A 26,495-nucleotide genomic window follows, 5' to 3' on the forward strand; every position below is an offset into this window, starting at 1 on the left:
TATACACGTAATAAATTATAAAAATATAGTTACATAATTCAACTTGAACTACAAAATACTATATAATTAAAAATACTTAGTTAAAAATTTATATTTTACATTATGTATAGTTAGTTTTTGTAACAATAGTTTTATTACGGAAAAATATTATCATTTACAACATCAATTTTGTTATAGAAAATTATCATTTTTTACAATAATAATTTTAGATTATTATTGCATAATTTTTTTATATTCCTCCATAATTGATGTTAAATTTCTATAAAAATAAGAGCTAAGGTACAAAAATACCAAAAATATTAAGTATTAACGAGAAAAAAAATAACGAGAATAATAAAATATTCTTATTAAAAGCATAATCTCAATAATTTCAATGAAAATAATATATATATTTTGATATTAATAACAAAACAATTTATTTATTCAATTTTATTTTATTTTATTCACACTAATACTTTTTTTACCACTTCATTAAATTCTACTCTTCCTTATTCTCATTATATTTTTTTTACTTTAATATTAGTAATACTTTTTACCCTTACTAATCTCTTTAAACAAAAAGGGAAAATAGGAGAGTCTCTTCCGCCCTAAGCAGCGCCGTCTCTCCTGTGCTTCACCGGTGAGAGTTTGTCCTTCCATTGCTGTGAAGGTTGGTCTCAAGTTGATTTGAGAGTCTTTTATTTACGGTTCGAGTTCGTTTTGCTGTTGAATAACAGGTCGTGTCGAGTTCTGTTCTTGGTTTGATTTTCATCTTCGCTGCCGCTGTTCCCTGGTCGCCGGTGAGATTCGGATCTCATCTCTTGTTGCCGGTGTGAACCTGTAATTTCTGGTATGTTTCCTCTCTGTGTTGCTGAATTTCTGGATTATTGGAAGATTTTGTGAGGGTCTGGTGGTTGGAGGTGCTAAGATTTTCAATTAGTGTTCCTATTTTCTTGACTGAGTGGTTGTGGAGTTGTGGGATTTGCCAGGAAAGTGTTCGACGAAATGCCTAACTGGGATTTGGTGTTCAGGAATTCTATTATAGATGCATATGCTATCAGGGCTTACTAATTTGTTTGTCTTTGAAATTGATTACAGGCAAACAAAGATGTTCTAGACTTTAATAGATCTAGTAACCTATTATGGACTGGTCGATCTTAATTGATTTTTATTGACATTTTTATTTTCCCCTATTATTGTTGATGGACAATTTGCATTTTGTGATGTGTGTTTTGTTTAGGCATGTGTTTCTATTGTTCTCTGCCTAGTTAATAAGCCTTTTATGTTAATCCTAAGGATGGAAACTATTCCTAATATTAAGCCTAAAATTGTTTAGTTTGGTGTCTATTTTGACATTTGAAATTGACATACTAGTTTCGAATTGGTGATTAAGCAGAACTGGTTAACCAATTCTGAGCTAGTATACCTGCCCAGAACACCTTACAGAACTGGTCCTGATCAGCTCTGTTACAGAAGTGGTAACCTGTTCTAGACTAGTCTACCAGTCATGAGCTGGTTAACATAGCATGTTCTGGACTGGTTATCTTTTTCGGATGTTGAAAGATAAAGAGATGTTGAAAGGTTTTAAGAGGAAGAGAGTAAAATGAGATGCAGATAAGAAGAAAGTTAAAAGTGATGCTGGAGATTCAACATAAGGGATACAATTTTGCGTAAATTTAACTTAGAATATTTCAAATAACAAGTTGCCAAATCAAATAATGATTCTTGTCTTGTTTGGTTAATGTAAGACCAGATGCTCATATAAGTTAGATAGTAACTAAAATATGATATCATAAATAATAGGGTAATAATTTATTAGTCCCTTCCTTTTTACCCAATACACTATTTAGTCTCCCTATTTTGAAAAACACATTATAAGATCCATATCTTTTGTCAATATTAACCCATTGATCCTTCTGTCTAATTTTTTTTAGCTTTTTAACCGTTATATTTGGCATAAATAGATAGCCAGAAAATAACAGAGTAACATGGTCATTTTGTATATACTATAGCTGTCCTGAAAGCTAAGATATATTCGATTAAAAATCTAAAAAAACTAGACAAAAGGACCAAATTGTTAATATTGGCAAAAGATATGGACTTTATAATGTGTTTTTTAAAATAGGGGGACTAAATAGTGTGTTAGGTAAAAAGACGGGGAGTAATAAATTATTTATCCTAAATAATGATTCTTGTCTTCTCTTCCACACTTTTGTTTCTACACTAGCATAGTTTCGTAATTCATTTGTTAAGTATTAACTGTTAGCTACTTCAATTAAAGGCATAGAATAGGATAAAGAATTCCTGTGATGTTGAATTATAGGATTTATTGGGAATTCAAGGCATATTTGGATGGGTTTTGAGGATCCCACGTTTTCTATTTCCATGTGATACAAATTTATCAAAACAGGTTTCTTGTGATTTTTTATGGTCTTATTGAGGATCCAAAAATGTCTGATGGGATATCTGATAGTATTACATGCTTTGATTTGGTTGGTTCTTCTGAATTATAATTTAAAATAGGATCTACTGGTTTTCTTTTCAATTCGAGGATGCAGATATGCCAAAGAAACATATAGTGAATTGTATGTAGAATTTTCTGTTGAAAAAATTTAAGATCTGTTAAGTGTACATGAGCAGCTTATAGTTTAGTTGCTTGAATAGCTTGATGGATTTATGTGCAATATTTTCTACTTCCAAATTGAGACTCGTTAGTTTGTAAGTTTTAAGTAAATTAATAATTAATTTTCTGCTTTCCAGCCGAACTAGAAGATCCGACGGTTCTCTCTCCAAACCTCTGTGGATTCATGCCAGTTATGTGTCCAAAGACGAATTCTATATCTACCAATCTAAAGGTGTCCTTGTAAGTGCACCAACCCTTAAAGAATAAGAATTAAATTATTTTTCAACAGATAATGTTAAGGCTAAAATTAACAAACCTTGTCCTTGTAGAAATTCACTACTTTATGAGAAACGAGCATGCTAATTTAATCATATTAGCATTAGTTTGAATATAGGTTGTTTAACTTTATCAACTGCTATTTCACGATCATTTCTTGAAAGATATATGCTAGTTATATTTTTTAATCATGGTTAGTATATGTATATGTTAGCTAATGTTCATTTTATTTTATCATGGTTGTTATTCTTATATTTGTTTATCCTCTATTATTTTTCTTATTTAGGAGGGAGTTTCAGGATGATGTATTGAATGAAAGTGAAGCATAAAGAGGAATCCATGGTTAAGAGAATAGGCCAATTTTTGTGAAATTCATACTCTTTCGGCTATCTAAGAAAGTTATTATACTATGTATTGATGATTAGTTTTGATGTATTTAGATATGATGGTTTATGTAAAGAAGAATATATGTTGAATTGGCAAGTAATTATGGATATTAAATAGCTTTCCACTTATGATAATTATTGTATTTCATTTTAGTGTTGTGTTATATAGATATATAAAAGAAAAAAGAAATATTATATATGTATATATAGATGTTACGTTTTATTTTGCAATTTAGTTTCCAAACATCCGGATATATGGCAACAACATATGATGTTGCGGTTCATTATAATATATGGCAATGTCAGCAGTTGTTGCTAAACCTCAAAATATATGGCAACGCCAGTACCTGTTGCAAAACATTATATTTAACGCAACGATAATCTTTGTTGCTAAATTCAAACGTATATAGCAACATCCTACGTTGTTACAAAAGATAAATTTCATCTCTTCGCTTATGCTTCGAATTTGGCAACGTCAAACTTTTCGCAACAAGGATGTTGTTGCCAAAAGCACATATTTGGCAACGACAGGTAAGTCGTTGCAGTAACCATTAGCAACGAAGCTTATTGTAACGAGCAGAAGTCGTTGCAAAAAATGAATAGTCCTTGCGAATAATATTTTTAGCAACGACTTGCTGCGTTGCCAAAAATCAAGTTTCTTGTAAAGTAGAAGATGTATGGACAACTAAAATCGGGAAACACAAATGTGTCAAAAATTACAAGAAATTATTATGTTTCTCAAGGTAATTATTCGATTTTTTTCATATGTTGTAGTTATTTTTGTTCTCAATTGTGTTGTTTTATTTTTATTAAACAATAGATGTTATAGATTCATCTTTCAGAGATGAAATTCCATTTCTGTCGTTACCCAGGTTCCAGACATCTCGCTACCTTATCCATGTTTTCTTTTTTATTTATCTTTTTTTTTTCAAAATGACTAAAATAAAGATTTTGTATATTTGCATTCTTTTTTAGTATATATTGCTAGGTGTTATCGTTTCGATTGTTAACTCTAACTAAAATTTAGATTTTCGGATTTATATGAACTCAATTGTTAGCCTTAATTAAAGTTAGATTAATTTTTCTAATTCGGAACCTGTTGAAATCCACTCATTTTTTTAGTTTGAGTTTATCTAACTGATATGGATTATATTTTTTTATTTTTATGCATTTTGGTACAAATAGATATAAAGTTTCACACAATAGTTATTCATTGAAGTTAGAGACATATTGAAGAAAATATTAAAGAGGAATTGAAATGTTATACTTACAATGAAGTTTATTTCAATTATAAGTTATGTTATATCATTATTATTATTGTTATCAAAAAGGTATTTTTTCTCAGTTCTCTAGACAAACAGATTGTTGTTGAAACACCTTTCCACATAATTTTGATTTGACAAAATTGTTTAAGTATAATTAAAATATATTCTAAACACACTAAGTTTAAATGCTTTGATTTATTCTACTAATATGTTTGTTCAATGTTGAGTTAAATTGTTTATAAGTCACAAAGATTAAAAGGCCCAAAGCCCAATATGGAAGTCAAAGCCCAAGTCAAACAGTTTAAGGCAACTCGGCCCGCGTATGTCAAAACGCTGTCGTTATGTACAAAACGCAGCTCAGCGGAAGAAGGATCTAGAAGATCTTCAAGGAACAACTTCGGGACGAAGCTGCTGAGTTGATTCGACAAAGAGTACAAGACAGCAGCTGGCTAAGAATAACTTCCAGACAAAGTGTTTCTACTTTGGGTAAAGTTCAGAAGACACAGTATGCTGTCTAGTTGACATTACCATAAATGGAGAGACATTCTGCCGAGCTGACCAAAAGCTGACCGAGGACAGAAGATACTCAAATCTGATTGGTCGAGAGCTCTGAGCAAGTCAGGATGACAACGACAGGAAGCCGTTTCCCTCCAACGGTTATTTCGAAATTCGAAATGACCAACACCTCAGACGTCTCTATAAATAGAGCCCTTCAGTTGCTTCGTTCAACACAGAACTTGATCAAGCCATTACGCTGACCAAATTTCTACGCAAAGTTCTGCAAGAAAAAGCAAAGCAATCTTACACTAAATTTCATATCTTTTGTGTAAAAGTCTAGAGTGATGATTCAATCATCTAAGGTGTCTTAGCAATCATTGTTTAGGACAAACACTTATCATTTCTAGAGATTAGAAAGGAGAGGCTGAGTACTCGGTTATAGTACTCAGCGAGAGATTAGGATTGAGTAGATGTATAGAGGAAGGTACTCTTGTTATACTCAGTTGCTAAGATTGTAAAAGGTTTGATGCTCTACCGTTAAAGAGCTCAGTAGAGAATTCGAAATCTCGGAACGTGTTCCGGGGACAGGACGTAGGCTTGGAGGCCGAACCTAGATAAATCTGCTGAGTAACATATTTCTAACCTTTAACTCCTTTATATATTTATTGCTTGCTTAAACAAAAAATGACCAAGTAAAGAGGTCAAGCTGAGTTGTGCGCGTTGAATATCCGAGCTCAGGAATAGACTCTAAGTGCTATCTCCTGACTCAAGTAAAAAAACTGACCTAGTCACTAGTTGACTAAGCCAGTATCTTGCTATTCACTCAGCGCCGCTGTCCAAACCTTTTTCTCACGAAAAAGAAGTCTGCCCTAGCTTAAATTTTTTAAATAGTTCCTAACCCCCCCTTGGAACTATACTTGTAACGTTATAAGGGACCAACAAGTGGTATTAGAGCTTAAAAGCTCACTGTAAAAGGTTTAACCACCTTGAGCTGATCCCCACTATGGAAGAAAACAGCACTCGGTTTCTCCCAGGAAACCAAACAACTCAAATCTTACCTGAGGGGTTGTCCATTACTCGGCCTCCCCTATTCTTCGGGTCTAACTACACCTTCTGGAAGAATAGGATGAAAAATTTCATTCAGGCTACAAATATGAGTGCCTGGCTATCCATAGTCCAAGGTCCATTTGTACCTGTCGAAGTTGTGGCTGGCCAAACAGTTGTTAAAGCTGAGGCCAAATGGACAGAGGATGATCTCAAGAAGCTACAAAATCATGCTTCGGCTATAAATATGCTTCACTGTGCGCTCGATGCTGCAGAATATAATAAAATCTCAGGTTGTGAGTCGGCGCAAGAGATCTGGAAGAAGCTGGAGGTCACCTACGAAGGAACCAATAAAGTAAAGGAGTCCAAGGTGAACCAGCAGATGAGACTGTACGAGCTGTTCGAAATGAACAATGATGAGGGTATATCTGACATGAATGCAAGGTTTACCAACATCATCAATGAGCTCAAGAGACTTGGGAAGATCTTCACTGAGGAAGAACAAGTCAAAAAGATACTCAGGAGTCTTCCTAAAGACTGGCAAGCAAAGAAGACCGCTGTTGAGGAAGCTCAGGACTTAACCACCTACAAATATGACGAACTCATCGGATCGCTGCTGACCCATGAGATATCAATGAAAAACTTCGAGGTGAAGGAAAAGTCTGAAGACAAGAAGCAGAAATCTCTTATCATGAAAGCTGACTCCACTGATGGGAGCTCAACAGATGATGAGGAGATGGCTATGTTCACAAGGAAGATGAAAAGGCTGTTCAGAAAGAATGACAAATATTCTAAGAAGCCTTACAGAAAGTTTGATAAGTATAAAGCTGAGTCCAGCGACATCAAATACAAGAAGGACAACTCAAAGCCCATTACATGCTTTGAATGTCATCAAACTGGCCATATCAAGTCAAGTTGCCCCACGCTGAGGAAAGATAAGAAGAACGGCAAAAAGGCAATGGTGGCTACATGGAGCGACAGTGATGAGTCTTCATCAACAGAAGCTGAGGCCATCGAGTCAGCGAAGATATGCTTCATGGCTGACGAACTTGCTGAGCCGTGCGTCTCTGAGCATGCTGACCCCTCCATTGCATCTGATGATGAGGAGCAATCAAATGAGGTAATATCACTTTCCCAGCTCAGAAACGAAATGGGTAATGCCCTGAGTGACCTCTATACACTTGTCAAAAAGTGTAATAAGAAAATTAGAGCACTCAGCAGGCGCTGTGACGAGGTTGAAGAGGTCAAGCTAAGTGACCTCAGATTCCTTCTTCAGGACAACTCAACTTTGCATGATAATATGGAGATCATACATAAGTCTGTCTCTGAAGTCCAATCAGATTCAAAGAAACTGAGAAAGGACGTCACAAATATCCAGAACCAACTAAAGGTTCAAAACAAAAGAAATATTCCTCTGAATGCTCAGTACCGAAGTACTGGTCAGCAGAGATGGAATCCCCAGCGGAATGTCCAGTGTGACTTCTGTGAGAAGAAAGGACACACCACAAAGGTGTGCTGGCATGCTCAGCACTGGGGTGCTGACCAGTCAGTGAAAAATCCTAAACGGAAGGTCAGCTGTGACTTCTGTGGAAAGAATGGCCATACTATCCAAGTATGCTGCCATAAAATAAAATATGATGCTTTACATGTTGAACCTAATAAGCAAGGACCCAAAAAGAATTGGGTACCTAAAAGTAACTAGTTACAATGCAGGTAAGCCTGAGGTGTGCTGAGAAGTCAAAGATGTGGTATATTGACAGCGCATGCTCGAGGCACATAACTGGTGATGAAACTCAGTTCATCACGTTTGAGCGTAAACGAGGAGGAAGCGTAAGTTTTGGAGACAACAAAAAGGGTAAGATAGTAGGGTCAGGAACCATCGGAGGTAATCCTACTATTGAGTCAGTCTCCCTAGTCAGCGGACTCAAATATAACTTACTCAGCGTAGCTCAGCTATGTGACAATGGGAGAAAAGTTATATTTGATGCTACTGGATGTAAAATATACGAGGGAAAAACAAATGAGTTAATTTTAACTGCCCCTCGGATTGATAATGTCTTTATGCTAGACTTAGAGAAAAAGTTTTCAAAAACTGTATGCTTAGTTTCAAAGGAAGAAAATTCCTAGCTATGGCACAGGAGACTTGGTCATGTAAGCATGGACCTCCTGGCCAAATTAGCAAGAAAGCAATTGGTTGAGGGACTGCCTGAACTTAGATTTGAAAAAGATCAATTATGCCACGCCTGCCAAGCTGGAAAACAAACCAAACAATCTTTTCATAGCAAAAACATTGTCTCAACTAAGCGTCCATTAGAATTACTACACTTGGATCTCTTCGGTCCAGTCCAGCCGCTGAGTCTGGGTGGAAGAAGATTTTCCTTGGTCATTGTAGATGACTTCTCTCGGTACACTTGGGTCATCTTGCTGAGTAACAAGGATGAGACCTTTGAGACATTTTCAAATTTGGTTAGAAAACTTGAAAATGATAAAGACCTAAAACTAGCTCACATCCGAAGTGATAATGGTGGAGAATTCAAAAACCAACAGTTTGTTGAATTCTGTGAAGCCAACGGCATTGACCATAACTTTTCTGCTCCTAGAACGCCTCAACAAAATGGGGTTATTGAAAGGAAGAACAGAACACTGGTTGAAATAGCCAGGACAATGCTGAGTGAGCATAGGCTTCCAAAGTATTTTTGGGGAGAAGCTGTTATCACAACGTGCTATATTCTTAATAGGGCTCTTGTTAGACCTATACTAAAGAAAACCCCCTACGAGCTTTGGAAAGGACGAAAGCCCAACATTGGATACTTTCGTGCCTTTGGCTGTAAATGTTTTATTTTAAAAACTAAAGATAGCCTAGCTAAATTTGACTCAAAAGCTGATGAAGCTATCTTTTTAGGCTACTCAACAAACAGCAAAGCATACAGAGTTTTCAATAAACGAACTCAAGTTTTAGAAGAGTCAGTACATGTTGAGTTCGACGAAACTAACCCTGCAGGAAGATATCTGCAGCTGACCGAGGATGATCCACACTCAGCACCCGCTGATCAAGATACAGCCGCTGAGTCATTCCCTCAAGGGCTGACCAAAGGTAAAAGTGAACCAAATATTGTTTTCACTGACCAGTCTTCACCTGCAGAGATTGTTGAAACACAGACAACACAAGACATCAATCTACCCAAAGAGATAAGGATTCCAAGAGGGCACTCAGAGAGTGCAATCCTTGATGCCGCTGAGGATACCCTGATGACAAGAAACCAACTCAGGAGGTACCTCAGCAATGTAGCCTTCGTCTCAGTTCAGGAACCTAAGAACTTCGCTGATGCTGAGGAAGATGAATTCTGGATGAGCGCAATGCAAGAGGAACTCGACCAATTCAGAAGAAACGATATATGGGACCTAGTGCCACATCCAAGGAGTCAGAAGACCATTGGAACGAGATGGGTCTTCCGCAACAAGCTGGATGAGCAAGGAAACATAGTCAGGAACAAAGCAAGGCTTGTAGCTCAGGGCTACAGTCAGCAAGAAGGTATTGACTACGGTGAGACCTTTGCCCCAGTGGCAAGGCTAGAGGCTATTAGGATTTTATGTGCATATGCATCTTACATGAACTTTAAACTGTTTCAAATGGATGTTAAGAGTGCATTCCTTAATGGAGTTATAAACAAGGAAGTTTATGTTAATCAACCTCCAGGGTTTGAGGATACTAAATTCCCAAACCACGTTTATAAACTCAAAAAGGCTCTGTACGGCCTCAAGCAAGCACCACGTGCTTGGTATGAGAGGCTGACCAGTTTCCTGCTGACTAGAAACTATGTCAGGGGCAAAGCTGATACAACCTTATTCATTAAGAGAAAGGGTAAAGATACCCTGCTGGCTCAAATATATGTTGATGATATTATTTTCGGTGCTACTAATGAGTCAATGTGCAAGGAATTTAGCAAGCAAATGCAGACTGAGTTTGAAATGTCGATGATGGGAGAACTCAACTTCTTCCTTGGACTTCAAATTAAACAAGGGAAAAATGGCATCTTCATCAGTCAAGCTAAATATGCCAAGGAGATATTGAAGAAATATGATCTTGAAAATTGCAAGCCAATATCCACTCCTATGGGCACTGATACTGTCCTCTGCGCTGACGAGAATGGTAAGTCGGTAGACAGCAAATTGTATCGAGGTATGATAGGCTCTCTACTTTACTTAACAGTAAGTAGACCGGACATTCAGTTCTCAGTATGCTACTGTGCTAGATATCAATCTAACCCTAAGGAATCTCATTACATAGCTGTAAAAAGAATCCTTAAATATTTGCAAAGCTCAGTGAACGCATGTTTATGGTATCCCAACACTCATGGCTTTACAATCGTTGGATACACTGATGCTGACTATGGTCGAGACAAGCTAGAACGGAAAAGCACCTCTGGAGGATGTCATTTCTTAGGAAGCTATCTTGTATCCTGGTTCAGCAAGAAGCAGGCGTCAGTAGCCTTGTCTACCACTGAAGCTGAGTACATTGCTGCTGGTCACTGTGTTGCTTAAGTCCTATGGATTAAGCAACAGCTTGAAGACTATGGTGTTCAAACAAGGACAATTGAGGTCAAATGTGACAACAAAAGTGCAATTGATCTATCAAAGAACCCAATTCAACACAGCAGGATGAAGCATGTCAGCATAAGACATCACTTCATTAGAGACCATGTACTCAAGGGTGAGATAAAGCTGACCTATGTCCCAACGGATGAGCAGCTTGCGGATATCTTCACAAAGCCACTGGCTCGTGAACAGTTCAGCATACTGAGAGAAGCCATTGGTATGTTTAATCCTCTTCAGTAAATTCCTGTTCTAAAAAGTAAATTTATGCTGAGTGAATTACTATGCTGAATGATTTATGCAAATGCATGCTGAGTGATTTTTATGCTGAGTACTCAACGCAAAATACATATCAAAACTGAGTAAATATGCACACCGAGTAGTAATCTCAAAACTGAGAAATCATCCTTTCATATACTACTGACCACTCAGAATACAAAATGCTTAGTGCAAATGCATGCTGAGTGTTAGATCCGTTGCATTAAATGCAAAAGCACGCGAATAGCCACCTAGGATGACGTATGTGCGGAATGTGTCATAAAAGCCAGAATCTTTGTCGGTTGACAATCCCAAGGCAAAACTGACACATGGATTCCATAAGATCCACACTTCACCGCTATAAATAATGGGTAAATCCCCATTTTTTTATTTTCTTTACATTTACCGAATTTTCTGGCAAAGCATTCTATCTCTAAGACTCTCAAAGCCTCCCAACCTTCTTTCTGAAACAATGACTAGAGTTTCCGTCAACATCTCCGGTGCCGGTCACCCTAAGACCAGCTCCGATGAACCCTCTAGGCAAACTACTGTGCCTGAAACCACCAAGGTCACTACGCCGAGCAAAGGCAAAGCTGGCCAAGCTACCTCAACTAAGAGTAAGCCGACCAAGGCCAGAACCTATTCCAAGGTATTTGAAGACATTAGCGAATGGAAAGTAGACTTCTCACGATGGGTTTCTGAGACCTTCGTGACATCCGAGCAACCCTTCTGCGAATGGATATCGCAAAATGGCTGGACCGAGCTATTCTCCATTAGAGATCACACCTATCCTGACCTTGTAAGGGAGTTCTACCACAACCTCCGAGTTGCTGATGATAACCAGGACTATCTGATAACTGTGGTAAAGGAAAAGACCATTTTCATAAACCCTACATATCTCGCTAACTTGCTGAAGTGAAAGAATGAGGGAACAAAACTGAGGTGATCTAGAGATCATGAAGGTACTGGGTACGATACCACCTTCTGTAAGCCCGCTGGCCACTCAGGAGAAGTCTCGAGCACCTCAATGGGTCAGCACAAAAAGATGGCTCACTATCTACTGACCTTCTTCATTTATCCAAAGATCAACTGCACAACCTCGGCAACGAACTTTGAGCAATGCTTCATATGGCATATGTTGATGTACAAGCCGATCAACATACCAGTATTCTTGATTGCTGGCTTCCAAAGGAGTACTGGAACTCTCAGGCTGGGATCACTCATCACCAGAATCCTCTTAGATCATCAAATTGATCTATCTGAGGAAACTAGGGCAAGAGGATCTGAGATAACCGCGGCTTCACTGAGGGCTTTAAAGTTCAATCAGCCACTAAAGAAAGGAAAAGCTGCTGCTGAACAACAAGCTTAGGAAACAGCTCCAAAGCAGAGCCAAAGGACAAAGGCTCCAGCTGCCCGCAAGAGGAAAGCTGTTGTGACTCCTTCAAAGAAAGCTGAGCCTCAGGCCAAGAAGTCGAAGTCAGCTGCTGAACCAGGTCAGGAGAGACCTAAGTCAGCTGAGAAAAGGAGCAGGCAAGATGAGCCTGAAATTGAGGAAAGAATAAATGCTGATGAGCAACCTCAAAAGAAGCAGAAGTCTTCTACACTGACTCCTATTGATGCTATTCCTACTGACGTCGTTGTTCCTGGTGATTCTCACTACACACAGTGTCTAGGAACTGTAGCTGAGCATCAAGAAGATGAAGTGCATCTGGACAATCAGTTCATTGCACAAGTTGAGGAAGAGTTAGATGGCGATAGTGAAGAAGATGAAGAACAAAAAGAAGGCGGTCAGGATGACGCTGAGGACGCCGAGGAGATAGCTAGCGATGTTGATGCTGAGCATGCCAACACTGAGTTAGCTGTTGAAAATGAACAAGAACAAGCTGACCAGCTTAATGCTGATCAAGAAGAAAGTTCTCCCTCTCACTCAGGAGAATCTATACAAGCTGACACTCCTCCTCCAAGAAGAAGATTAATCAAGACAAGTCAGAAGTCTGTCATTGACCCTCCTGTTCAGAAACCTACTGTCCCTGACTTCATTATTCAGAAGCCGACCCAAGACCCTTCTAAGATCAAGCTGAAATTTTTCAGAAAACAACCAACTTCTACTCCATCGACTTCCTTTGAAAAGCAAGCCTCTGTTTCTTCACCAAAGGAACACGCCGACTTAAATGCTTCTGCAAACTCTACAAGCCAGGTAGAGCCAATACCCGTCAATGCTGTTACAACAAGCATAGTGCTGACTCAAAACATCCCTGCTCCAGTCAGCACAGACATCATTCGGATTACTTCTTCTCCAATCAACACTTCTGCCGATCAATCAGCTTTACCTGAGACTCAAGTGCAGATTGGAAACACACTTCCAGTCACTGACCATGTGATTCCACTGAATCCTCTTCCAACCGATCAAACTGAGGAAACCATGCAAGTTAATGAAGGCCCTCTTAGCTACTTGCATGCCACCGAGTCTAGAAAAAGAATCATCGACTCGGTGCAAACATTAATCAAAGACCTTCATCAAACCACTCCACCTGCTGCTGGGTCTTCTACTATTGATACCACTCAGCTCTCCCACGTAACTCAGCTTCTCAATGAAGTTAAGGGATTTAAGGACTTGCTGAGTGTCATCGTTACCTTTCAAGCACAGCAAGCTAAGCAGGATTCCATCACAAAGCTGGCTAAGATCCAGCTGACAATAGTTCAACATCTCAACGCTCTTCAAGAACAAGTTCAGACTTTGTCAGCTGCGAACACGCGCTATGCAACTTCTGATGAAGTCAAAATGCTCTTCGCTCAGCTTCACACCGAGCAAATCAAGACCAACGAGCAAATGGTCTCCTATTCTCAATGCTCAGTGGAGCAAATTGGTGAGGCTGTTCGACTGTTAAACTTGAACAAGCAAGAGATGAACACTGACGCCATGAAGCAAAATGAAATACTGTCTGTCACCAGACAAACCTTCAACCATATATGTCACAACAACATTCAGCATCAATACTATGACACATCCTTACTGAAGACTTTTCATCAAGTCGTTGCTGGTCTGACCGACGCACTTACCTGGATAGGTAAATCTCAAGCTTTCATAGTAAGCATGATCAGCGCTGCTGAACTCAATATACCCGCCGAGGTATCAGATGATGGAGTTGCTATTTTTGATAGTGTCAATGAAAGCGCCGATAGACTTAAGACGCTGTCCACAGAATTGACCAGAGCCGTCCTTACCGACGCCTTTAGGATTCCTCCTCCCGATGCTGACAAAACGGGGGAGAAAGAACAAGCTAGAACACAGCATGAGCATAGTCAGTCCAAACAAAAGAAAAAGAAATAGAAATTAGGCTAGGTCAGTTATGCTAAGTTTGTAGTCTCTATGTGTATCTTTTGTTGTATACGCTGACTACTTCTAGTAATATCAATACTTGCATCTTTTTATTCAAAAACTGAGTTATGAGTTATTATCTATGATGCTGAGTATTAAGTTATTATGTATCTTCAATCACATCCAATGCTGATAACATGTTTGACATTGACTTGTATGTTTATATACCATTGTCTTATAAAACTCATTGAACAATAAATTACTCAGCGCCCTCTGAATGATAAAACTTCCACTTAAACACTGAGTAAATAGAATATGTTTCATGAGCTGACCTATATCTGAAAACTGACTTACTCGATTAAACCTTTAAATGTTTAGAGTAAAACTAAGTCAGTAGCTCAACCCTTACGGGGGAGTTTGCTAAGCTATAATAGGTCAACTATCATGGGGGAGCTCAATACTGAGTTCTTCGCTGAATAGTTTTGCCAACATCAAAATGGGGGAGTTTGTTGAAACACCTTTCCACATAATTTTAATTTGACAAAATTATTTAAGTATAATTAAAATATATTCTAAACACACTAAGTTTAAATGCTTTGATTTATTCTACTAATGTGTTTGTTCAATGTTGAGTTAAATTGTTTATAAGTCACAAAGATTAAAAGGCCCAAAGCCCAATATGGAAGTCAAAGGCCAAGTCAAACAGTTTAAGGCAACTCGGCCCGCGTATGTCAAAACGCTGTCGTTATGTACAAAACGCAGCTCAGCGGAAGAAGGATCTAGAAGATCTTCAAGGAACAACTTCGGGATGAAGCTGCTGAGTTGATTCGACAAAGAGTACAAGACAGCAGCTGGCTAAGAACAACTTCCAGACAAAGTGTTTCTACTTTGGGTAAAGTTCAGAAGACACAGTATGCTGTCTAGTTGACATTACCATAAATGGAGAGACATTCTGCCGAGCTGACCAAAAGCTGACCGAGGACAGAAGATACTCAAATCTGATTGGCCGAGAGCTCTGAGCAAGTCAGGATGACAACGACAGGAAGCCGTTTCCCTCCAACGGTTATTTCGAAATTCGAAATGACCAACACCTCAGACGTCTCTATAAATAGAGCCCTTCAGTTGCTTCGTTCAACACAGAACTTGATCAAGCCATTATGCTGACCAAATTTCTATGCAAAGTTCTACAAGAAAAAGCAAAGCAATCTTACACTAAATTTCATATCTTTTGTGTAAAAGTCTAGAGTGATTATTCAATCATCTAAGGTGTCTTAGCAATCATTGTTTAGGACAAACACTTATCATTTCTAGAGATTAGAAAGGAGAGGCTGAGTACTCGGTTATAGTACTCAGCGAGAGATTAGGATTGAATAGAGGTATAGAGGAAGGTACTCTTGTTATACTCAGTTGCTAAGATTGTAAAAGGTTTGATGCTCTACCGTTAAAGAGCTCAATAGAGAATTCGAAATCTCGGAACGTGTTCCGGGGACAGGACGTAGGCTTGGAGGCCGAACCTGGATAAATCTGCTGAGTAACATATTTCTAACCTTTAACTCCTTTATATATTTATTGCTTGCTTAAACAAAAACTGACCAAGTAAAGAGGTCAAGCTGAGTTGTGCGCGTTGAATATCCGAGCTCAGGAATAGACTCTAAGTGCTATCTCCTTACTCAAGTAAAGAAACTGACCTAGTCACTAGTTGACTAAGCCAGTATCTTGCTATTCACTCAGCGCCACTGTCCAAACCTTTTTCTCACGAAAAAGAAGTCTGCCCTAGCTTAAAATGTTTAAATAGTTCCTAACCCCCCCTTGTAACTATACTTGTAATGTTATAAGGGACCAACAATTGTAAGCATCTAATTCACTTGATAAAATGTTTATTCTTGAAGAATTTGGATTATGCTAGATACGAATTCAAAATGAAGGTAAATAAAAATAAATTTTGATGCTCAAAATCCTAAAAATGTACATTAATTATGAGATATTGAGATAATTGCTTTTGCAACATTGGCTTATATTGTTTTTAACTATTATATTGTGGTTTGTACAAAATTGTTAGTATTTCAAGAGTTTTTAACAGATGAAAATGAAACATGATCATAGGACAAGTTGTTGGAAAATATTAATTAAAAAATATTATTATTTGAATCTCTTCAAATTCTCAAATGTTGAGCATAATGATTCTAATTAATAGAATTAATTTCACATATTAATTATAAAACATTTTTTTTTGTACTGAGTGGTTACAATTGCGGATTTAATTCTATTTAACAATGAAATAAATGACGGAACCTCTAATTTTAGGGCTTTGAACCATAGTCAATCTTCCTACGATCGGGTAAGATTGCTACCTTAATCAAATTAATACTCTACTGATGATATTAATTTGTTAAGTTGTTCAACAAAGTTTCCTTGTAAAGATTTTGAATTAAACTACGTTTTAATGAAAACACCAGCAATCCACCTTGGATCCTTTACCAAAGTGCTGTATAAAAATCTATCGAATAGAACAGACTTTATTAGATGAAACATAAATTTGATACAAGTTTACAGAGAACAAGGAGCATGAAAACATTCTACGGCGTGCAAGTGAACGGGTTGTCAATCCTTTCCTTGGGTTTCGTTAGAGTTTGTCAGACTCAGGGCGGATCCTCTACTCAATCTTCTCGCTGTAACTTCGTAATAGGGATACGGTCGGCCTCTACTAAAATATAAACTAATATGAACAAATCTAAACGCTACTGTGTTTGTTATTATTGAATAAACAATGTGTGTACATCATATTGCTTTTTACAAAAATGAAATCTAAATTCTGAATCACTTGACTCGGAATTTCTGCATATATTCTATACTAATCTCTTTCTTCTATATCTCTTCAACTCTCCATCAACTCTTTATTTATAGATGTTGAAGAGTCGTGATTGAAGTGTCGTGTCCGTTGTGAAGGATCGTATCCTCTGTGAAGAGACGTCTTTATCCACCCGAACGAACGCGTTTCTTTGAATTAAACATGTGTTCATTGCACTTGGAGGAATTTCTGCACTTACCGATAATGGCAATTCTCAGCCGAGAATGGGGGAGCATTTATTTGGTCTTCAAACGAAGGGAAGGAGCTGCTGAAAAACGCGTGTCGCGACCGAGAATTTGAGATTCTCGGTCGCAGCTTTGTAAATTCTCTACCGAGAATCTTGTTTCCTCAACCAAGAATGTGACATTTTCTTCTGTTTCTGACTTCGTCTTTGTCCTCGTTTAGGTGTAATTGATCTTCGTTGTTTTTGACTCTTTTTGTAGGGTTTTTATTCTGTTTTTAAGCTCTTTTCGTTCCTATTTGGATTTTACCAAATATTTACGTACCTTGCAAGAAAGAAACATATTTGAACGTAAAAGTATTCTAAACAGGTATAAATAGCACAAATTCGTAGCAATATTGATGTAATTATTGATGATATATTAGGTATATTTTGGGCTTAACAAATCTCCACACTTAATCTTTTGCTAGTCCCGAGCAAAATTTTACTGATTTTATTCTTTAACTAATCTCTTTATGAAAATAAAACATATATCTCTGTATTACCTTTTAAATTAGTTAAGCCGAAAAGACTAACTTCGCATGGCAAATTTATACGCAAAATATCAAACTAACTAGTATAAAGGCGATATATCATTTGTCTTGTATTTGCAATTTTTGAATTGAAGTATTCGGGACGATAAAAGCACGCATGTTATTGAGTCTTTCGTCTCAAGGCATTTCAAAGCACAAAATTTCCTTTCCCAAACCTAAATTAATATATGAAATATATAAAATGAATAAGTACTTAGGACTAATTTATTTACTTGGTTACGCCCGAGATAAGGGTGGTCTTGATCGTAACCTTATACGTATTTTATTGCTTTGTGTTCGCTTAAGAGGTATCGACCATGCCATGGGTGGACGCAATCGTTACTTTAAACTTAAACACACTTATTTTTTGTTTAAACGTTCCTTCCATACCTCGATTGTGATAAGGGTGGTCGCAATCGTGGCCAAAAGTAAACGATACTTAATTTTCTTTCCTTTCATACCTCGATTGTGATAAGGTTGGTCTCAATCGTGGCCAAAAGTTAAGAATTCAACTAATTGATTAATTAATTATGAATTATAAAATTTAAATTGTAAATTGGGAAAAAAGAAAGATAGCACATTCATCCTATATTGACTTAAAATTCAACATGTATTATGGCTAAAGTTTCCTTAAAAACTTCAATTGGTGTTAATGTAAGACGAAATCAAACCGAGCTAAAAGTTGTTAGTTCAATTTAATGCCTATAAACCTAATTGAAAATTTAAAATAAGATTTATTGTATCATGAATTTCATGATATAAAATAGAGATTAAAAATAAAGAATGTTTACTTAAATACATTCGCTCGAGACAATTTACTTAAAATTGTATCGGAGATTTATGAAAAATTTTGAAAAATAATACCCATATAGAAATATATTATTTCTATTGATAATGATAACCTAAAAATAATTATAAGTTAAAATATTTTTGTTGCAATATATGTTGCATATGATTAAAAATTATTTGTTGCATAAAAAGTATTCATTGCATTTATTATTCGTACGAAAGATTAAAATGATATATGTATATATCCTCCCACACTTAAATTGGACCATGTCCTCATTGGTGCAAATAGTGAGATAACATGAAAAATAAGCACGAAATAAAGCATACGAAATAAAAAAAAAATATAGCAAAGAAAAACATTCAACATAAAATTAAAAATTGTACGAAACATAATAAATAAAAACATTGTACCAAACTTAACAAGATAACAAGAAAAATAAAAGAGACAACCTAAGCATTAGGCGGGGAATCCGGAGGTGTTGGTGAAGTTTCCACATTTCGGCGACGGAAGAATGAAAGCATCCGATGCCGAGTAGACCTATGTTCGCGCCTCAAAGTATTGAGGTTGTCATTCATCACCATATTGTTCTCCACCAAATCATCAATTCTTAAATTCATTTGATGATTATTGGAATTGATTTGGTCCAAAATCCTCCTCAAATCTACCGGATCATCCTCTTGAGGTGCTTGGGGTTGTGGTTGAACCGGCGGTGCATCTTCCTCGCCTTCCGCCTCGCCTCCTCCTTCGGTACCTACAAATTGAGAACTAGAAGCTCCTCCACCCATAGTGCCACGAAGATGGGCAATGCGGGAAGCATATGTAATAAAAACAGGAGGAACCGAAGTAAGCAATAAGTGAGCCTGCTCAAGAGCCAAAATGTCCAAGATTGGAATATACCCTTAGTAGGTGGACATGTCATAATCGGCCAATTCACCCCGTGCTCCCAAAATAATAGCCGTGATAAAATTACCGAGAGGGACTTGAATGGTTTGAGCCCTCGAAGCACGAAATAAATTGTCAAAAAGCATTCTGATGCTATCAACCCTCAAACCCTTAAACAGACTATCCAAAACAAACAAATCCCGAACTTGAATCTTCGAACTCTCAACACGACCAAACAAGGAAAAACTCAAATATTTGTGAAAGAAGAACACACAATTGTCCTTAATCAGCTTGCTTGAAGTGTTTTTGGAATTAAAATATTCTTGATCCGAAAGAGTTTGCCAAATAGAGTCATTATCAAAATCCTTAGGCTTGTCATAAAAATCAGTAGTAGGGAAACCAAACATATTTCCCATAGCTTCATAATCAATGGTGTAAGTCACACCATTATTCCTAAAAGAAATTGATGTCTTCTTCTTGTTCTTGGTCAAGGTGACCAAAAACTCCACCACGTATTCATGAATACGGGGAAAACGCATAGAAACGAACTCTTGCCAACCCAAAGCCTCAATAAAAGCATCAATTCGAGTAGAGAAGTTCAATGCTCTTACCGAATCGAAGTCAAGGAAGTGCATATCCACAAACTCTCGCTTGGAATTGGAAAAGTGAAGAAATCGAGCGGCTTCCTCCTCCGTTTCGATATCGAAATAGGCTCCGCAACGAATACGAAGGCGATTAGCTTCCGTAACCGGAGGCTTTTGACCAACACGCTTTTGTCTAGGCATGGTAATGGTGTTGGCTAGGGTTGTGTAAAGAAGAAGAAGAAGTGAAGAAAAGAGAGAAAAGCAAAGGATGAAGATGAAGTGAGAGATGTAAAATGAGGTAATGAATTGAAAAGAGAGAAGAGATGGTAAAGAATAATTGGGGAAGAGTAAAAGTAATGTATGGGGAAGAGGTTAGGATAGGTGATTGGGTGAATTTTGAGGTGATGTGAGGTTTGTGTAAGGAGTAGGTTTATATAGGGTGAAATAGGGAGATGTAGAGGTAGAATAGGAATAGGAATAGGATTGAAATAGGTCAAAAATTCGGAATATTGCTTCCTACAGGTCGCGTGTCGCGACCGAGAATGCGGATCCGCGGTCGCGGCACGCGAATTTCAGAGAATAAATCGCTCTGAATTCGGCCTGTTTTTGCTGGACTTACCGAGAATTTTAAATTCTCGGTAGAGAATTGGTCAAAAGTGGCTGTTTAGGTGCCTTTTGACTTGGTTTGTGCAATTTTATTGATTAATTGTGTCCTAAACTTAATATAAACTGTACATGCACTTAAAACTAGAATAAATAACATTAATTGCTAGGAAAACCAAAGGTTTATCCTTATTAATTGGAATTAGAGGGAAATAAATGGTATATGAAGAATTAATGAAACATTAATGCACATTTATGCATACAAGTTAAAAGAATCATATTAAGTGCATATTAAGTTCATATTAATACACTTTAAATGCATGTATTTAATCAATTGAATTATTTGAATGAAAATTTAATGTATTGAACACAATGAATTAAGTATATGAAGTGGGATTATGTGTTGATTAAGAAACCATACTAGGCATTTTTACTCGTCATCTAACCAATATATTTAACTATTAGAAAAAACAATAAATGAACTAAGATGAATAGAAAATTTGATTTATTAATTGAACACATATGTATAAAAATACAAAAATAAAGAATTGAATTACAACAAAATAAGAAAATATGTACAAAATTCTACCAAAAAAAAAAAAAAAAGAAAATATGTACAAAATAAAATTGAAAAACCTAAACTATTCTATATAATCATCCCTATCAAGCGGGATTTCTGTGGCCCTATAGTGATCAATTTTCAACTGCACGAAAGCTTGCCGTTCCGGTGCAGAAAGAAAATACGGGCCTGCACGAAAGACACGTTTCACGAGTCCTTCAAACTCTAAAAACTCATAGTCTATCGTCGGAAAGAATTCATCATCACTCCAAGGAACATCAATGGTATCCTTGGTACCGAGAATTATTCCACAGATTATATTTCCGAACCCAATCTTTTTATCCTTGGATCGAGAAGCGGCGACAAGACCCTCCATCAGAATTTTTGAAGAATCAACTGTATTTCCTTGGAATATATCTCCAAGAACATATAATTCGGTGTCACAGACCACACTACTAAATGTGTGACCGAACAAACTGTGACACAAGAATTTGTGTAAATACAGCATGGAGTTGGAGTGAAAGGAATGATTGTAGGCGAGTCTAGGATTGAAACGCCAAAAACCAGTAAGCATTCTCCATATGTCTGTGGATGTCATGTCTTTGCCAGGATGACGTTTGATTGTATCCCTCGGGGGAAAACCAAACCAGGCATGCAATTCTGGATAGCCAAAAGTAAAGATTTCGCCATCTCGACGAAAACTAAGACGGACCCGTCGTTTGTTAACAAAACGAACGGTACAGAAAAATTCCAGAATCCAATCGCCAATGATTGGAAATCGCATGTTGGCGAATTTTGTCCACCCTAAGTGTTCCAAATAGCGACTCATGTCATTGCTTATACCAAGTTGATCATTCAAGAAGTCATCCATATATAACATTCCGGCGAAGAATGTATAACGAAGCCTCCAGTAGCGCCTTCCTTCATCATGATTGAAGATAGGAAATGGCGCCCGGTATCGTTTGGATAAGTCTGGACGTTTGTTGCTTGAAGCAACATTTTTCTTTGAGGTTATGTGTTTAGTAGGCATTGTAAAGAACTAAAGAAACAAGGTGTCTGTAACTTAGGGAAAAATGGTTTTTGAAGAAAATCAGAAATTTGATCTGACAAAGATGAAAAGGATGTAACAGAACTATGATCCTCTAGGACTTATTTATAGGATTTTAGGATGAAATGAGGTGTTGTTTTGATGTGAAAAGGCATAAAATTATACGTTTCTGAATTGAAGAAACTTAAGTTTTCGTTTATGAAAGGGTTTGTCTACAGGTTGAAGATGATTCAGGTCTGATGGTGCAAAAATAGCGCGTGTCGCGACCGAGAATTCCAAATTCTCGGTCGCGACACGCTGATTTCCTTGCGAAAATCAGGCGTCGAAACCTATTTTCTGATTCTCGACCGAGAATTAAATATTCTCGGTAAGTTCAGAAAAAACCTTACCTATTTGGTCAATTCTGACAATGTGAATTCTCAACTGAGAATTCCAAATTCTCGGCCGAGAATCATCAAATTTTCTCCAAAAACGTACTAAAAGCCTAAAAATAAAATAAAAGCATGACTTAAACATATTTTTATGCATCTAAATTTTAATATAAAGTCTATTTAAAAAATCATAAAATTGGCATATGTAAATTTTAACTAAATTAAAAATCATTAAAACATATTAAAACTAACAAAACGAAATTAAAATAAATAAATAAATAAAATACATTAAATCTAAATGAACTTAATTGTCAGAAAAAATGCGTTACAAACGTAATTTTTTCGTTTGAAATATTTTCGTAATAGATTTTACATCTATTACCGTTAGCTTTAAAACGAACTCCGTCAGGTCCTTCAAGTTCTAAGGAGCCATAATCAAATACCTTGATGACTAGATATGGTCCTGTCCATCTGGACTTAAGTTTACCTGGAAATAAACGGAGTCGTGAATTAAATAACAGCACCTTGTCCCCTATTTTAAAGCTTTTGACTTTAATCTTGGCGTCGTGCCATTTTTTCACTTTTTCTTTATATATTTTCGCATTTTCGTAAGATAAATGACGTAATTCGTCTAACTCATTTAAGTCGAGCAAATGTTTCTTACCTGCTTGTTGTAAATCAAAGTTAAGTTCCCGAATAGCCCAATAGGCTTTGTGTTCTAATTCGACTGGCAAATGACACGCCTTCCCATACACTAAGCGGTATGGAGTCATTCCTATTGGAGTTTTAAATGCAGTACGGTATGCCCATAATGCATTGTTTAGTTTATAAGATCAATCTTTTCTTGAAGATGAAACTGTTTTCTCTAGAATCCATTTGAGTTCTCTATTTGATATCTCGGCCTGACCATTTGACTGAGGATGGTATGGCATTGACACGCGGTGGCGTACTCCATATTTTTTCATAAGTATATCAACTCTTCGGTTTATAAAATGGGTACCGCCATCACTAACGATGACTCTAGGACAACCAAATCTACAAAATATATTGTCAAGAAAACCAACAACAACTTTAGAATCATTTGTCAGGGTTACAATTGCTTCAACCCACTTTGAAACATAATCTACGGCGACTAATATGTAAGTTTTACCATTAGAAGGAGGAAAAGGTCCCATGAAATCTATTCCCCACATGTCGAATACGTCAACTTCTAATATGTTTGTGAGGGGCATCTCATCTTTTCTACCTAAATTTCCCGTTCTTTGGCATTTGTCACAACGAGTAATAAATGAACGGACATCTTTAAACAATGTAGGCCAAAAGAATCCACATTCAAATATCCTGGCTACTGTCTTACTAACGCCGTTATGTCCTCCATATGAGCTAGAATGTCATTCAGACATTATAGACTCATATTCATTTTCACTAACGCATCTCCTAATTATCCCGTCACCACAAGTTCTAAACAAAAAAGGATCTTCCCAAAAATACTTTTTAATGTCAAAGAAGAATTTCTTCTTTTGTTGGAAAGTTAATCCTTCCGGAGCAATGTTGGCTGCAAGATAATTTGCAATATCCGCATACCATAGTGACATGACACTTTTTATTTGATAGAGATGTTCATCAGGGAAATCATCTCGTATACCGTTAGTTTCACCTATAGGACCGTTTTCATCTTCGAGCCTTGATAGATGATCGGCGACAAGGTTTTCTACTCCCTTTTTGTCTTTAATTTCTATATCAAATTCTTGTAACAATAAAACCCATCTGATTAGACGTGGTTTTGCATCTTTTTTAGCAAATAAATACCTTAAAGCTGCGTGATCAGTATAAATAATAACTTTCAAACCTAACAAGTATGACCTAAACTTATCGCATGCAAAGACTACAACTAACATTTCCTTCTCGGTTGTGGTGTAGTTTAATTGTGCACCAGACAGTGTGTGACTTGCATAACAAATGACATGAAGTTTCTTATCATTCCTTTGACCTAAAACACATCCAACAGCTAAGTCACTTGCATCACACATAATTTCAAAGGGTAAATCCCAATCAGGTTTAGCAATAATAGGTGCACTGACTAGAGCTGTTTTCAACGTTTCGAAAGCTTTAACGCAATCTTCATTAAAATCAAAAGTTGAATCTTTCATGAGTAAATTAGTAAGTGGTTTGGAAATTACAGAGAAATTCTTAATAAATCTTCTGTAAAAACCTGCATGTCCTAAAAATGACCTTACTCCCTTAACAGTAGTTGGAGGGGGTAATTTTTCTATTACTGAAGTTTTTGCTCTATCCACTTCTAATCCCTTTTTAGATATTTTGTGACCTAAAACAATTCCCTCGTCAACCATGAAATGACATTTTTCCCAGTTTAATACTAAATTTGTTTCTTCACACCTAGACAAAACTTTATCCAAATTTTGTAGGCATGAATCAAAAGAATCTCCATAAACGGAAAAATCATCCATAAAAACTTCCATGATATCTTCAATGAAATCATTAAAAATTGCAGTCATACAACGTTGAAATGTTGCTGGTGCGTTACATAGACCAAAGGGCATTCTCCTATATGCAAATGTTCCGTAAGGACATGTGAAGGTTGTTTTGTCTTGGTCATCTGGGTAAATATATATTTGAAAGAATCCAAAGTAACCGTCTAGAAAACAATAGAAAGCATGACCAGCTATCCTTTCGATCATTTGATCAATGAAAGGCAGAGGAAAATGGTCTTTCCTAGTTACTTTATTAAGGTTCCTATAATCTATACAAACCCTCCAACCGGTGGTAGTTCATGTAGGTATTAATTCACCTTCATCATTCCTTACAACTGTTATGCCTCCCTTTTTAGGTACACAATGGATTGGACTAACCCATTCACTATCCAAAATAGGATAAATGATTCCATTGTCTAGAAGTTTAGTAATCTCATTTTTGACTACTTCTTTCATATTCGGATTGAGACGTCTTTGTCTATCCGCTTTAGGCGGCTTATCTTCTTCTAAGTGAATTCTGTGCATTACAATACTAGGATTAATTCCTTTTAAGTCTGAAATTTGCCAACCCATACTTTCTATTCTATTTCTAACAACTTCTTTCAATTTCTCTTCTTGAACCTGTGTTAATTTGTTAGAGATAATTATAGGTAGAGAATCGCCTTCGCCTAAGAAAGCGTACCTCAAATGGTTTGGTAATTCTTTAAGTTCTAATTTAGGTGGATCTATAATTGAAGGCGGAACTGGTCCATCTTCTCGAATCAAAGGCTCTGGGTCCTTATCTTCTAATTCCTCACTCATTATAGGTTCTATTATTTCTTCTTTTTGAACAATGTCATTTACACATTCTTCAACTAGATCAAGTTTCATACAAGCGAAATCCTCCATAGGATACTTCATTGCTTGATTCATATCAAACTCGATCTTATCATCTCCTATTCTTAAAACTACTTTCCCTTCCGACACATCAACTAGAGCACGTCTCGTGTTCATGAACGGTCTACCAAAGATTAGCGGACAATTAACGTCATATGCAAAATCTAATATAACGAAATCGGTAGGAAAAATAAATTTGTCAACTTTAACTAAAACATCCTCAATTATACCATATGGTCTTTTAGTGGTTTGATCCGCTAATTGCAAAACCATGTTGGTACGTTTGATATCTTCTTCTAAGCCTAACTTATTAAAAATAGATAATGGCATCAAGTTTATGCTTGCTCCTAAATCACAAAGACTACTTGGGAATTCAATATCTCCCAATTTACACGGAATGGTAAAACATCCGGGATCTTTGAGTTTAGTGGGCAAATTACTGGACACA

General features: G+C 36.8%; 1 long non-coding RNA gene across 1 annotated transcript; it reads left to right on the forward strand.

The window, feature by feature from the left end:
* Positions 1-518: 518 nt before the first annotated feature.
* Positions 519-3,399, forward strand: LOC136200661 (uncharacterized). Its single transcript, XR_010673432.1, has 4 exons — positions 519-619; positions 717-829; positions 2,740-2,842; positions 3,165-3,399. It is a non-coding gene; the product is annotated as an uncharacterized lncRNA (long non-coding RNA).
* The last annotated feature ends 23,096 nt before the right edge of the window (positions 3,400-26,495 follow it).

This window comes from Euphorbia lathyris, chromosome 7, assembly GCF_963576675.1.
Source record: "Euphorbia lathyris chromosome 7, ddEupLath1.1, whole genome shotgun sequence".
In the NCBI taxonomy this organism is placed as follows: Eukaryota; Viridiplantae; Streptophyta; class Magnoliopsida; order Malpighiales; family Euphorbiaceae; genus Euphorbia; species Euphorbia lathyris.